This window comes from Haematobia irritans, chromosome 1 (genome assembly GCF_050003625.1).
Source record: "Haematobia irritans isolate KBUSLIRL chromosome 1, ASM5000362v1, whole genome shotgun sequence".
Taxonomy (NCBI): domain Eukaryota; kingdom Metazoa; phylum Arthropoda; class Insecta; order Diptera; family Muscidae; genus Haematobia; species Haematobia irritans.
Genome location: NC_134397.1, coordinates 99,884,868 through 99,898,532, shown reverse-complemented (window position 1 = coordinate 99,898,532; position 13,665 = coordinate 99,884,868). Strand labels below are relative to the sequence as shown.

The 13,665-nt window shown below is 34.3% G+C and overlaps 1 protein-coding gene and 1 long non-coding RNA gene across 2 annotated transcripts in view; one reads left to right on the top strand and one right to left on the bottom strand.

Annotated features, from left to right (window-relative positions):
- The window catches only part of Desi (DM4/DM12 domain-containing protein Desiccate), a 172,484-nt gene that overhangs the window by 22,476 nt on the left and 136,343 nt on the right, over positions 1-13,665 (bottom strand). The window lies entirely within an intron of this gene.
- Positions 1,021-2,034, top strand: LOC142240525 (uncharacterized). The gene is made up of 3 exons (XR_012723300.1): positions 1,021-1,101; positions 1,172-1,407; positions 1,481-2,034. It is a non-coding gene; the product is annotated as an uncharacterized LOC142240525 (long non-coding RNA).

Here is a 13,665-nt window from a genome sequence, read left to right as displayed (position 1 = left end):
ATCTTGTTGTACTAGTTTTACAATAATAAATAAATAAATAAATCAAATGCCATTTGCCTTATAAAAAAGAGACTTAAAATCCACTTTTAGTAGATTTCGAACCTTATGTGAATTGGCTATTGGATATATTATAACGTAATTCACGAATCCAACTCCCTTAAACAACCTACATTTATTTCTATTTTAAGTGTGACATTAATTTGAGTGTAATCGTATTTAGATTATTTATTAGATTTTTTGTTTATTTATACAATATTCTATTTCTATTCAGTAGTTCTCCTATTACAGCACCACTCGCCATATTTTGATCCATTGTAATCGGCGATAGAAATCAATATTTTCGAGATTTGGTTGCCTGAGACTATAAGTGGCTATTTTGCAAGCTTTGGTGTATCTACGAATAAGTCATTACATATTAGGTGATTATATGCTTGTAGGGTCGCTTGTAGCACTTGGATTCATTTTGTTACACTTTCATGTAATTCGAATAATTTGGTTATAATATTGGTTTTATGATTTCAGAAATAAAGCTTGGATTTGAATAGTACTTAAAACTTAGTTTACGATATGGTAGACGCATGTTGAAGGTAGTGTTACAGAATGAGATAGATGTAAATTAAGTATATTTTCGGGGAAATGAAATAAAATAAAATAAAATAAAATAAAATAAAAAAAATAGTAGCCTAAAATGAGTTTTTGCCAGGATGCGAACCTGGGCGTATGTGACCATAGCAGAAGTTGTTGTCCACTGGGCTATCGAAAGCTTGAAGGACGACTTGACTATTTTTATAGTGATTCCCTCTATTGATAACGCTAGAATTGCTAGCTTGATTTATTGATCGCGTTTCTTGAATATGTTTTTCTTTTTTTTGGGTTTGTGGGTGTTCATGCCATTTTCGAAATAGCAGGAATTTTCCAAATTTTTTTTTGGAAAAATCCAGCCTACTAACGCTGGCTTTCCATTGCGTTCTCTTGCTATAAATAGGAGTTCTTTTGCCCAAATTCTCAGTTTATCTCGTCAATTGTTCAATTTGAAATCGGACAGCGCAGCGAACATTTAAATTTTTTGTATCCTGAACTAAAAATTTGTCTTTTCATTTTGTAAGTATGAAAATAAAAGAATTGACTGTGCTTTGTTCTTTGGATTGAAAACTTGTATGTTATTAATTAGGACGAGATAAATTGGATTTGGACGAAATTTCTTCTATTTGTGGACATTCCTTGGTTTTTGGATTTTTCCCAGAGGATATTCGGTGGCATTTCTCCTGTATTTTGGCCTCCAATAGTCATTTCACCTCACCCGCCTGTGATTTGGGCCAGGACAAAATTATCCTGATTTTACCGGGTTTACCATTTTTCCATACCAGGAGCGCAGGAAAACCATAAGCTGTTTTATTTCGCTAAAAGGTAATATACATGTATTGGTTTCGTCCCATCCAAGCATCAATGCTTATTTTTGGAAACCTTGTCTGTGTTTTAGGCATCCTATTTTTTGAATTTTCCGTGGGCATATCCGACTTGGAAGCACTCTGCATGGGTACGGGCAACCCTCAGCGAAAAACCCGCAACATTTTCCGAATTGACCCCTATATGATCTTTATTATTTTCTCCTGAGGATACCATAGATTTTTTGGCTGGTCCAGATCGAACCACGAATATTGTGGAGTGATTGTGTGAAAAGAAAAGTGTTCGCTACAGTTTTTATAGTTTTTTTGCTGTCCGGTTTAAAGTAAAACAAAGACATTAAATTTGAATTGAATCCGGAAAGTTTTTAGTTTAAAAGTAGTTATTTTAATTTTTTTTAGTTAAAGTTTTGTAACTATGCAGATATCGTGTTTTAAAATCGTTTCGGTTTCGTATGTATGTGAGTGAAAATCGGTCGTAAATTGATTATTTAAATCAACCAAAAACCACAAAGACAATTAAATACAATTATATTTCAACATTTACGACACCAACAACACCAATATAAACCAAATTCAAAAATTTAGTGATTTACCGGATATGCCATGAAGGATCCTTCAACGTTGGAACCAATAAGTAGTAAGTCATTTATTTCCTTTTCCTATACATATTCCCGGCATTACCAACCATCAAAACACTGGTTTTAGTTTTGCAACAAAAATAATTATTTTGCAAAGTCACCAAGAAGGGGAATTTTCTCCTAATATTGATGTTTGGTGTGTAGGTGAATAACTTTTACATGTAACCACGATCAAAAGTCACCCAACGCTCACGTAGTTATTTTGCCAGTCAATCAAAAATCAGTTGATAGCCCAGTGAGAGCACTCGCGACTTCCAACCATAAGGTTGAGGGATCGAGCCCGCTTTCGGTCATTTAATATTTTTTTATTTTCAATTTCCTTGTTTTTAATTTCATCTTGGTTTTATTTTTTTTATTATGTTTTTTTGTTAATTAATAAAATTAATACTTATTTTTGTTATTTTTATAAAATCAAATATTATTTATTATTGACTTTTATGATGGTGTGGTGAATATATATTTTAGTGTAATTAAAAACAGTATTTGCCACTCATTATAATTGTGCATTTGGCCAGCCACGCATAAGTCTTTAGTTAGCCTAGTGGTAAGACTCGCGGCTTGCAATCGTGAGGTCGTAGGTTCGAGCCCGGTTTGGGTGATGTGATTTTTTTTCTTTTGTGCAAAGTAACGCATTTTTATCTTATTAAAAATTGTTTTATATGATTTTGAAAGTAAAAATAGCAGTGATTGATATAAGATCTCGATAATGGTGACAAAGTTTTGATTTTGATTATATGTAAAGTGTATCTTGTATTGTTGTTGTTGTATGGACGTATAAAGCCACCCTATCGAATCCCGGCTCAGTTGAGTGAAAATTAATTTTCTTTAATTTTCGGATTTTCTCGTTTTTTTATGATTCGAAAATTTAAAAGAACGCGTATCTTGGAAATTGAGATTCAATATCTTGATCCTAAGCCCTAGTGTGAGAGAGGGTTTTGCTATCGAATCCTATCGTGTTGAAAAAAAATAATTTTATATTTTGCTTAAACTTGATTTTTTCCGTTTTTTATTATTTTACATTTTCGGAAAACCTAAAAAATTATTAAAAGTAAAAGTTAAAAATTAATTTAAATCTGGTTTTGGTTTAATTTACTTTTTTTTCGTTATTAAATATTATTTCGGTTTATCTTTGAATATTATTGGATTTTTCGCGGTACAAATATATTTAACCACTCATATACATATACATATTTATATATATACCATGATATCCGAACTGGATATATTCTTTTTCAGCTATTTTGTTTCTGTAATTACTCGTGAAATAACCGATCTCTGCATATCAATAGTGTATTATTCTGTTTTTATTTGCTTTGCATTTGCATTTTTTTTGGGATAAAATAGAATATTAGGAATATAGAGAAACTGTTGAAGACATATGGAACGATGTAAAGAACAAACTCAAACCTATAGCAGAAGATGCTCTTGGATACTATAAAAGATCTAGGAACAAAGAATGGATGACGCAAGATATACTTAATTTGATGGACCAGAGACGAAAATATAAAAATGTTAATTACGAATTATATTGGGAGCTGAATAGGGAAATTCAAGCATCCATACGTATCGCAAAAAATGAATACTTTAAAGCGCAATGCCTGGAGATTGAAAGATTACAAAAACTACACGACGATTTCAACCTCTACCGAAAATTGAAAGAAACTGCCGGAGCACACCGTATGACGTCATCAACTGTATTATACAATAGCAACAATAAACCAGTTTTCGACATTGATGAAAAGAAAATTCTATGGAGAGAATACATAAAAGAGGTTTTTACGGACGACAATAGATCAATCTTTGAACAGCACAACCAACAGTCTCTATCAGGAACAGCAATAAGTAGAATAGAAGTGGAATCTGCAATAAAGTCGCTAAAAGATAAGAAAGCATGTGGTCCAGACGAGATTCCTTCTGAAATCTTAAAATTAATAGATAGTGAAAATATGGATCTCTTAACAAAATTATTTAACAACATATATGATACAGGCCAATACCCACAGGAGTGGCTTAAATCGACATTTATTACCATACCTAAAAAAAATCACGCTAAATTCTGTCACGAATTCAGACTTATTAGTCTTATGAGCCATGCTCTAAAAATATTTCTTAGAATTATTCATTCGAGAATATATCCTAAATGCGAAAATGTGATGGGAACGTCTCTGTTCGGTTTCAGAGAGGGCATGGGAACCAGAGAAGCCCTTTTTTCCATACAGACCCTGATTCAAAAATGTAGAAACGCCCAAAAAGATGTATTCCTATGTTTCATAGATTATGAAAAAGCGTTTGACAATGTGCTACATGATAGACTGATAGACATTCTGAATTCGATAAATATAGAACAAAAAGAAATACAATGTATAAAGAGTTTATACTGGCACCAAACTGCTCAAGTAGAGATAAACGGATATATGACCGAAAGTATACCAATATCCAAAGGAGTCAGGCAGGGGTGTATACTGTCCCCATTGCTTTTTAATATTTATTCCGAGCAAATATTTCGAGAATCGGTCAATAGTATTCGAAATGGTATTGTTGTAAGCAGATCAGTTTTAAATAACATTAGATACGCTGATGACACAACATTAATGACACATAGCATATCTCAACTTCAGAGTCTTGTGGATACACTCGCAACATGCAGTAAAAAATATGGATTAAAAATCAATATCCAGAAAACCAAGTTTATGATTATTGGCAAAAAACAGGAATACAAAAACGCGGTATTAAAAATACAAAATTCAAACGTAGAGAGAGTTAAGAGTTTTAAATATCTCGGAGCTACTATTACTGATCAATGGGACTCCTCGAAAGAGATAAGATGCCGAATAGAATTGGCGAGAGATGCATTTTTAAAGTACAAGAAAGTTTTTGTTAGCCATGACATCAATCTTGAAACGAAGATTCGATTTGTCAAAGCATATGTCTGGTCAGTACTACTGTACGCAATGGAGGTGTGGACTATAAAATCTACTGATACAAAAAAGTTGGAAGCCTTTGAAATATGGATATATCGGAGAATATTAAAAATTCCTTGGACTGCCCATGTCTCAAATGCCGAAGTATTAAGAAAAATGCATTGCGAAAGAGAACTCATCGCAGCAATAAAAAGGAGAAAAACTGCGTATTTGGGACATATTATGAGGAATCAAAAATATAAATTATTACAAAACATTACCCGCATAAAAATTGAAGGAAAACCCATTAGAGGAAGAAAAGAGTTAACATGGCTTGACAATATTACGGAATGGACTGGTATCCGAGATGTTACAAATCTATTAAGCATGGCGAGAAACAGGGAGCGTTTTGCGGATCTACTAGAAACATTATGAAGAACAAATTATATGTGTGTTTGAAATAGAATTAAATTGTATTGGTCGCAAATATTCGGAAAACGAATTTGCAAATAAAGAAGAAGAAGGAATATAATGATTAGTGTTAAGGAAGTTTTGTATTGGTATAATTCAGTATTTTTTTTTTACAAATTTCGTTACGTATTAAATGATTTTGGATTATTTCGAAATATTAATTGAATTTCTTTGCAAGTTGTCTGGATTTTAAGATGAAATGTTTTCTTTGAATTATTCGGTTGAATAAATGATTATGGAGCACTAAATATTTATTTTTTGATTTCCTAACTGGGAGATGGGTTGAAGGTTGTTTGGGACCATGTATAAATTCATTGCATACGGCTCATGGTCAAGGTTGGGAGGGGTAATATCAGATGTCAATATCCACACATCTGCTTAGCATCGAGTTTTCTTAATTTTTCCCGATTCTTTCTATCCTATCCATCTTATTTTATCGCACGCATATTTTAAGTAATAGTTATTCTGTGGTTTTTTTTTGGCACATACTGAACCTGGTAGTTAAGTTTGAACCCCACCGATAGCCGACGAGCAGAGGCCGGATACCAGATGCGTGCCACTACATATTGGTTCAGAGCAGACTTGCCACTATTAGGAATTCCTAGAACGTTGTATGCTACATGCTTTAAATGCACTACTTATTTTATGGCCGAAAGTATGCCTGGGGAGAAGTACTTTCCTCCTAGGACATGCGTATGTAAATGTAATCCGAAACGATGCCAATTAATAAGTGGTTATTAATTTTTAAATAGGCTTACCTACAAGTTTACCGGGTAATGAGAGTTTTTGCTGGGAAGCTACCATATTTCCCAATTCACCAAAATGACTTGGCCGACATGTGGAACACTGCAAACTCATGAATTCTCGTACAACGCATAGGTAACAATGTAATTATATCATAGGTATATATACAATTGGAAATCAATAAAATTTTGTCAGTTATTCAATTGAAATTACGATCATTGTGTTATTTGACTGCTTTCCAGTTACAAGTGCTGGAAGGTACATAAACAAAAGGGTTAGTGTCAGTTCGGATTTATGTGTTCGAATTGGTTACCACTAACGAGTTTACGAAACATTTGTGTGTGACCAAACACTCCAGTTAGAAATGTCCGATTATATCGTTGTTGATACTTAAATGAAAGGTATTGAGATGACGAACAATCGTGTATAATTGAATCTGTGATAAGTTAAGTGGTTCAATATCGACGCAAAAAGGGCAAATTTTCAAAAAAATCATGTTTTACAGTAAACCTTTTCCGCCGGAAAAGTACCATCTATACGACCATGAATATTTTAAATTTTAAATTTTTTTTCGAATTCAGCAGATCAAAATACATAAAAAAAGTCACATCTCATCAAATGCACATGCATTTTTTTTTGTAAACTAGTGTAATTGTTATATTTTTTTGCCAAAATTATGAATTTTCCAACTACAATCAATTAGTATAAAGTTGCTGCAATGGTTTTACAAAAATTTAGCTCATAAAATTTGAATGAAATGTAAATTTGATTGCAATATTGGTTGCACAACTACACCCAGAAAAAAGGGGCTCTAATGACAACTGAACTTTATTTTAGTTCATGAAAATTAGTTGATTTTAGTTGAATTTTGCACAATATGAGTAAATGTTCCTTATTTGAATAATTTTGTGCTAAAAATAAGAAAAAAAGTTGTACACAAATATAGTGCACAATTTTACTAAAAAATAAAATAGTTCATATTTTCCTAAAATGACAGAAGTTTGCTTAAATTGAGTTCATAAGTCTCTTAAATGAGTAAATTTTACTAAAATTGTACCTGTCATGAACTTCGTATAGCGCTAAAGCCATTTTAACAATTTTTAAATCCAATTTTTTCTTTCAACATATGAAATTTTCTTAAAAAAGAGAAAAAAAATTAATTAATTTTAATAAATTTTCTTTAATTTGACAAAAAGTATTAACTTATTTGTAACATGTTGCAATTAGAAAACTATTTTAATTAAAATTTTCTAAAATAACTACATTTTCTTCCACGGTGGGTTCACTTTATTTTGGTGTAGTCTCTTTACAATTCGGAATACTTAAAATTGATTTTATAATGGATAATAGTGCGCCGCTGAATAGACAATTTTGTATCGGCCATCAAGCCACCGTCGCCAGAGACAAAAATTTAGTATAAGCCGACACCGACAAATATGGCTCGGCTTCATTCTCTGGTTGGAAATCGATATTTCGACGTGTTACAAACGGAATGGCAAATTTATTATACCCCCATGGTGGCGGGTATAAAAAACTTTAAAAATAGATTAGTACTCATTTTGAGGGTATCACACGTTTGATTTAAAGTTTTTTAGAAATTAAACAAGTCTATACGACCGTAAGCCAGGAGGAAACGGTTGATATGGGGCTATATATAATTATGAACCGATATGGACCAATTTTTGAATGTTTATTAGGTGCCACATAGTTACACCACATTCTAAATTTCATTCGGAACGGATGAAATTTGTTCCTCCAAGATCCTCCAACGGGTCTACGGGTCGGTTTATATGTGGGCTACACGTAAAAGTGGTCCGATATGGTCCATTTGCAATACCATCTGACCTGCATCAATAACAAGTACTTGTGCCAAGTTTCAAGTCGATAGCTTATTTCGTTCGGGTTTAGCGTGATTTAAACATACGATGTGTTAGAAACGGAATGACAAAGTTAATATACTCCCTACCTACACTGAAAAAAAAAACAAAACCTATCCGTTTTCAAAGATTTTGTTTTTTCCCTAATGATTTTGTTATCGATTTCGATATACTATTAAAGTCCTTTAAAAACGTGTTAACGACCACGAAAATTTTCAAATTTAGTCTCGGCTTCAAACAGAAATTATGCTATATTTCTTCGATAAAGTACTGAAAACTTCACCTTTTTTAAACGATTTTTAGCTTTGTAAGATACAAAAAGTCAACAAATTTAAAGACGATTTCACTACTTTTGAAGATTTTTTCCCGATGTATTAAAGTCAAACATTTGAATAGACGTTTTAATGGATCGTGTTCAATGTCGCTGGTGGCTGAGTGTGCTAAGGCCAGGGGTGAAAAACCAAAACTTTTAATTGTACCAACGAGAATAAAAGTGTACCTTTTGGGTTAAAATTGTACCAAATTCCAAAAATAATGGATTTGAATATAGTAACCGAAAAAATAAATATACATTTATCACCTTGTAACATAACGAAGGTGCTATTTGTAAAGGTTTTTTTCGTATGAAAATATTCATTCGGATTATTTAGGTATTTAAAATATTGGAATTTAATTGAGAGAGAATAATTTTTCACTCAAGAGTTTGTCCATGATCTGGCCAAAGTTTCGATTTGACCACAGTATCAAGACTAAAATTCAATGGAAATGCTTCATAAAATTCTAAATATATTTTTTATCCATTTCAGAATATAGAAAAAAATTGTCTATATGGAGTCCCTATATGATCTTGAATATTTTAAATATGCAGTTTCCATTTAATCTGTCGAAACGTTATATTTTATTGCCAGATACACATCGAACTCTTATTTTAAATATACATTTTTTGTTACTTTCATTCGTTTTGTTTTGTTATTGTTGGGTTTGTTCTCTGTAGTTTAGTCAATGCATGGTTTTAGGCTGAAATCAAGAAAACGACAACAATGATTAAAGAACAAAACCAACAATAACAAAACAAAACGAATGAAATAAAGAAGAGGAAGCATGCTCGAAATAAACCCAGCCAACTGCACTCAAATCGATGATTTGAGGTGGCAAAGGAAAAAAGTTATGTTTGTACGAATTTATTTCGGCATAAGCCAGCTATCATGTAAAACCTTTTTTCGGAAGGTTCAAGTGTGGTTCATTGTTGGGTTTAATGAACTGCCTGAATTTATTCTGATAATTGGTTGATAGTTTTGCTGCAAGTAGAGGATGCTGATGAGGAATGTGGTAATTCCGAAACGTGCGTCCATCCAACCATCTTGCAGTCTATAGGGCTTTGCCCAAATAAATTTGACAAACATTCCTTTCCTCTGTTGGTTAAGCTACACTTGTAGCTTAGTCAATGTATGGTTTTAGGCTGAAATCTAGAAAAGGACAACAATCATCTTTTGTTACTTTTAATTGTATTTTGGTCAGTGCGTCCATCCAACCATCTTGCAGTCTATAGGGCTTTGCCCAAATAAATTTGACAAACATTCTTTTCCTCTGTTGGTTAAGCTACACTTGTAGCTTAGTCAATGTATGGTTTTAGGCTGAAATCTAGAAAAGGACAACAATCATCTTTTGTTACTTTTAATTGTTATTTGGTCAGTACCTAAAATATGTGTACAATAAAATTTATCTTGAACAATTAATTAATTGGAACTTCTGGAGCATTTTGAAGAAGAACTGAGTATTTCAAATTGTACCAAATAGGTCATTGTAATTTTGAGAAGCGGAATGTACCAAATTTAGTACAATTGTACCAACTTTTACATCCCTGGCTAACGTGTTCTGTTATGGTGCCAACAGACCCAGGTTCAACCCCGGTGGAAGCGAAAAAGTTTTTAAATGTGTAAAAATTAGATAATAGGTTAGGCTAAAGTGGCAGGCCGATTAAGTTTCAGGCTCACTTAGACTATTCAGTCCATTTTGATACCACATTTAACTAAAAGTACCTATTACATATGGGCACTTCTAGTTTTAACCACTGAACCTTCTCTATTATTTTTGTTTTTATTGAACTTACCAGATTGTTTCAAAAACATAAACAGACTAAGCTGTCTTTAACGTTTAGCAGAAGTTAACGTTTTCCAGGACCGCCAGTAATCCAAAGCTATATGGCCCTATAATTCGCTTACGCCTTACACAAAATGCCTTTTCCTCCGTATCATGACAGCTCATACAGTAGTCATTATACGAGGGCGGTTCGGAAACTTCATTGATAGGCTATCAATGAAAGAGAATAGTTAGTTTTTCAAAAATATTTTTATTTTTCAATATAATCTCCTGAAACTTCAATACACTTAGTCCAACGCTTTTCTAGCAATTCTATCCCTTTATTAAGAATTTTTTTAGATTTGGGAACAAGTAAATGTCACTGGCAGCTAAATCAGGAGAATAAGGTGGGTGGTCAATCAACTCGTACCTTAATTCGTTTATTTTAGCCATTGTTAAAACACTCTTGTGCGCTGGTGCGTTGTCTTGATGAAAAATTATTTTTTTTTGTGTTGTAAGCCAGGACGTTTTTCTCGAATTTGTACATTTAATTGATCCAAAAGTTGCAATAGTACTCTGAATTTATTGATTTACCCTTTTGGAGATAGTCAATCAATAAAATACTTTTGAAGTCCCAAAAAACCGTTGCCATAAATTAACCAGCCGATTGAATTGTTTTTGCCTTCTTTGGAGCACTTCCTCCAGCTTCAGTCCATTGTTTGGATTGTTCTTTTGTCTCTGGAGTATAGTGGTGGATCCATGTCTCATCAACAGTTATGAAACGACGCTTAAAATCCATTTTATTGCGCTTAAAAACGATCCAAACAAGCTTGAGAAATGTTCATTCGTTTTTGATCGACTGTTAACAAATGCGGCACCCATCTTACAGAAAGCTTTTTCAGCTGTAGTTTTTCATGCAAAATTAAATTGACTGGATCATTTGAGATGCCCATGATAAAGGGTGATTTGTTAAGAGCTTGATAGCTTTTTTTTTAAAAAAAACGCATAAAATTTGCAAAATCTCATCGGTTCTTTATTTGAAACGTTAGATTGGTCCATGACATTTACTTTTTGAAGATAATTTCATTTAAATGTTGACCGCGGCTGCGTCTTAGGTGGTCCATTCGGAAAGTCCAATTTTGGGCAACTTTTTCGAGCATTTCGGCCGGAATAGCCCGAATTTCTTCGGAAATGTTGTCTTCCAAAGCTGGAATAGTTGCTGGCTTATTTCTGTAGACTTTAGACTTGACGTAGCCCCACAAAAAAATAGTCTAAAGGCGTCAAATCGCATGATCTTGGTGGCCAACTTACCGGTCCATTTCTTGAGATGAATTGTTCTCCGAAGTTTTCCCTCAAAATGGCCATAGAATCGCGAGCTGTGTGGCATGTAGCGCCATCTTGTTGAAACCACATGTCAACCAAGTTCAGTTCTTCCATTTTTGGCAACAAAAAGTTTGTTAGCATCGAACGATAGCGATCGCCATTCACCGTAACGTTGCGTCCAACAGCATCTTTGAAAAAATACGGTCCAATGATTCCACCAGCGTACAAACCACACCAAACAGTGCATTTTTCGGGATGCATGGGCAGTTCTTGAACGGCTTCTGGTTGCTCTTCACTCCAAATGCGGCAATTTTGCTTATTTACGTAGCCATTCAACCAGAAATGAGCCTCATCGCTGAACAAAATTTGTCGATAAACACATTTCGAACCGAACACTGATTTTGGTAATAAAATTCAATGATTTGCAAGCGTTGCTCGTTAGTAAGTCTATTCATGATGAAATGTCAAAGCATACTGAGCATCTTTCTCTTTGACACCATGTCTGAAATCCCACGTGATCTGTCAAATACTAATGCATGAAAATCCTAACCTCAAAAGAATCACCCTTTATTAGCAATTTCACGCACTTTTATTCGATCATTTAATACCATATCATGCATTTTGCCTACAATTTCTGTTGTTGTTGCTGTTTTTGGACGTCCACTACGTGGTTCATCTTCAATGCTTCTACGACCACTTTCAAATTCAGCACGCATTTCTAATTTTTCCATTGTAAAAAAATTGCGGATGCGTCTTTTTGAACACCTGTTTCTATATGAAGGAGTTGCAAGATCGAAACAAAATGTAACATGTGTTCATAACAGAGATGGATGTTTCCAAAACACTTAACTTTTTTCTGTTTATATCGCGCTTTTTGTGCTTGGCTAAGAAGTTTCCGAACTGCCCTCGTACTTCGCACCAATAGTTTTTGAGAACACTAGCATATCTACTGTGCGGTTTAAGTTTAAATGGAGCCATATTTGCTTGGTGTCGTTACAATCCTTGCAATTCTCCCATCGAACATTTGTCATCATGACAGCCTTCTCACGCAGTAAGGGCTTGCAGGTAGCCAAAGCATACCAACAGATTCTAGTTCCCCTGGAATGGAGAGATTTGCGGCAGTCGATGGCCGTTTTCGAGTTAAGGAACACAGAGTCCAAGGATTTTATTGCAGGTTGACTGTCTGAGTATATATTAATGCCAACATTTGTTGGAACATTACTTTTCAGCCAATTCGTCACCTCTCTTATTGCTAATATTTCAGTCTGAAAAAACACTATAGTGATTAGGTAATCTTTTCGCTATTCGAAGTTCCAAATCTTTAGAATATACTCCGAAACCCACTTGTCCATCCAATTTGTGCAGAATCTATATATCAGTGTAGAAATCTATATATCTTTTATTCCCCGGGGTCGTGCACCACGCCTCACTGTTGGGAATTAGAGTTTGTTGAAAATCGGTTTGGCCAGAGTGTAATCCACTACGTTAGGTACATCTGGCTTTATTTTTAGGACCGAACTGTGACCGTACATTTTTTCCGACCACAGCGATAGCTCGCGCACCTGCACAGCCGCTGCTGCAGCTGACTGGCCAAAATATCTAAAGGCAATAGAGGGGAATCTGTTCCTGTCTTACTGAATGCGCCTGAGATACACAAGCACGCCATACGCTGAACTTTATCTAAACCTGTCGGTTGCTGAAGTGCCGGAAACCAGACTACAACACAATTCAACATTATAGGTCTAACCACTGCCGTGCATAGCCAATGTCCAATTTTCGGTTTTATTCCCCACTTTTTCCTATTGCCTTTTTGCACGAGTACAAATCTACCGTTGCTTTCCTCGCATTTCTTCAATATTAAGCTTAAAGTTCAGCTTCCTGTCCAGAAAAACGGCAAGGTATTTTGCACACTCACCAAAGGAAATTTCAATACCCCCTAAGGAAATGGGCTTAACCGTGGGAGTTTTGCGATCTTTGCAGTACATGACTAGTTCTGTCTTTGCTGGATTTACCCCAAGACCATTATCTTTCGCCCAATTCTCAGCCATCCGGAGAGCTCTCTGCATAATATCTCTGATTGTGGATGGGAATTTTCCCCTGACTGCTTGAGCTACATCGTCAGCGTATGCCACCACTTTTATCCTTTCTTTTTCTAGGGAAACCAGAAGGTTGTTTATAGCAACATTCCAAAGAAGAGGTGATAGAACTCCTCCTTCGGGACAAGCAA